We start from the raw sequence: 2,696 nt of genomic DNA on the forward strand, positions 1-2,696 counted from the left end.
ACAGAGACACAGACACAGACTCAGACACACACACACACACACACACACACACACAGAGACACACACACACACACACACACACAGACACACACACACACACACACATACACACACACACACACACACACACACACACACACACACACGCACATTGTACTGCCGTTTTTGTTTAATTTGATTAATTTAAATGTCAATGATAAAAGGGATAGAATGTACTTGTTCTTGTTTCTGTTACTGTTCTCTCTGTCTTTCTGTGTATCTGTCTGTTTGTCTGTCTGTCTCTGTCTCTGTCTGCCTGTCTCTCTCCCCCCCTAAGCCCCCCCCCCCAACCCCCCTGTCACTTCTCTCTGTCTGTCTGTCTGTCTCTGTATCTCTCTGTCTCTTTGTCTCTCTGTCTCTGTCTGTCTCTCTGTCTCTGTCTGTCTCTCTGTCTCTCTGTCTCTGTCTCTCTGTCTCTGTCTCTCACTCTCTCTCTTCCTCCCTCCCTCCTTCCCTCCTCCCTCCCCTGTCACTTCTCTCTGCCTGCCTGTCTGTCTCTCTGTCTCTGTCTCTGTGTCTCTCTCTGTCTGTCTGTCTCTCTCTCTCTCTCTCTCTCTGATATTACATCTGAATGTATTACGTGACAATGGTCACTACTCAGCTATCGATACATCGATACTTTTCTGTAAAAGTTTTTTTTTTTTTTTTTTTTTTTTTTTTTTTTTTTTTGCTATTGTTATTGTCGATTTCAAGACAGAATAAACCAGGTGAAAACCATCACTTGCATTTCTGTGTGTGTGTGTGTGTGTGTGTGTGTGTGTGTGTGTGTGTGTGTGTGTGTGTGTTCGTTCGTTCTTTAGTTTAATGTATTTTCACTGTGAGTGATACTGGACGTGTGTGTGTGTGTGTGTTTGTGTCTGTCTGTCTGTCTCTCTGTCTGTCTGTCTGCGGTGTGTGTGTGTATGTGTGTGTGTGTGTGTGTGTGTGTGTGTGTGTGTGTGTGTGTGTGTGTGTGTATGTGTGTGTGTCTGTGTGTGTGCGTGTGTGTGTGTGCGTGAGAGAGAGAGAGAGAGAGAGTCTGTGTGTGTCTACATGTGTCTCTCGCGTATTTGTGTGTGTGTATGTGTGTGTGTGTGTGTGTGTGTGCGTGCGTACGAGCGTGCGTGTATGTGAATGCGTGTGTATGTCTCTCTGTCTCTCTGTCTGTCTGTGGCGTGTGTGCGTGTAGGTGAGAGAGAGAGTGGAGAGAACAAGAACAAGAACAATAACAAAACTTTAATCTCCAGGCCTCCGGCCCCTAGAAAGAGGTCAAAAGTACACAGTATGGTGATCACTCAACCACAACAAAATGTAAAATACGTACTAACTTAACCTGTAGAACAAAAGTGCTTCTCGTGCATTGTAAATTAAATCTAACTTTCATCATTGTTGTCACAGAATTCCTGTCGTATCTTCAGGGCATTAAATATATAAACGCATAGTTTACGAATACTGTAAACAGAACCATTCTTCATCAAGTGAACATACGATTGACCTTCAGAGTTCAGATGTTTTTGCCGCAGGTCATTGTAAAGGACACAATTGTTTATAAAATGGTTTTCATCTTCGATTACATTACAACGTTTACATGTGTAATTTGAATTACATTTGAATGTTCTTCTAAAAAATGATCCATTTATTGGGAGCAAACCAAGCCGTAATTTTACTAAACAGTCCCTAAAACACTTTTTATCCACATATTCAAAATATTGCTCACACTGAAAACCAGTTTTAAACAGTGTGTAGTTATGATATATATCTTTAGACATTACTGACTCGTCACACTCCTGCATAAATATATCTTTCATTCTTTGCTTAAATAATGACAAAAATGTTTGCTCACAACCAACGCCTTGTTGCAACCAGACATATCCAAACCCAAGTCTAAATAAAGTATTTTTTACTAAAGACACCCAGCATTTTTTTCCCCTTTCGTCTAAGTTAATCAACATCAAATATGCCTGTCTGGGTAATCGTTGCACATTCATATTCAGCAACCTTAACCAGTACTTGATACACCTTGTTGCACTATTTATATATAGTGGATAACGTCCTAATTCGCCGTATGCAAACTTGTTTGGTACTCTAAGTGTTATGTTCAAAAAACGTTTACATGCAAAGGAATGAACTTTCTCAATATTATCAAGTCTGTTAAGACCCCACATCTCAGAAGCGTACAAAAGAATGGGTTGTACCTGAGCATCGAATATTTTGAAAAAACATCCTTTGGAAATATCATTCAGCTTCGTTATATATTTTATACAGTCAATGCATGCATGTTTGCCTTTTGCTGCTAAAATCCCTACTCCTTTGTTTATACTCATTTTTGTTGTAAAAACAAGCCCTAAATAATTATATTCATTCACTACTTCTAGAGCATTTCCATCGAGATTCCACTTTTCATATCTTCCCAAAAAGCCACCTTTTCGAAAAACCATCACTTTAGTCTTGTCATTATTTACATTCAAGAACAGTGTTTTACATGCATTATTCAGAATATTAATTTGATTTTGCAGACCAATCGCAGTGTTAGATAGCAGTACAATATCATCTGCGAACAGAAGAATGAACAACTCTAATAAATTAGGCAAAAACTGAATTCCATGAATACCACTGATTTCAACTGCTGAAGCAATTTCGTTAACAAATAACGAAAACAATATAGGGCTCAACATACA

The sequence above is a fragment of the Babylonia areolata genome, chromosome 31 (assembly GCF_041734735.1).
Source record: "Babylonia areolata isolate BAREFJ2019XMU chromosome 31, ASM4173473v1, whole genome shotgun sequence".
Classification (NCBI taxonomy): Eukaryota; Metazoa; Mollusca; class Gastropoda; order Neogastropoda; family Buccinidae; genus Babylonia; species Babylonia areolata.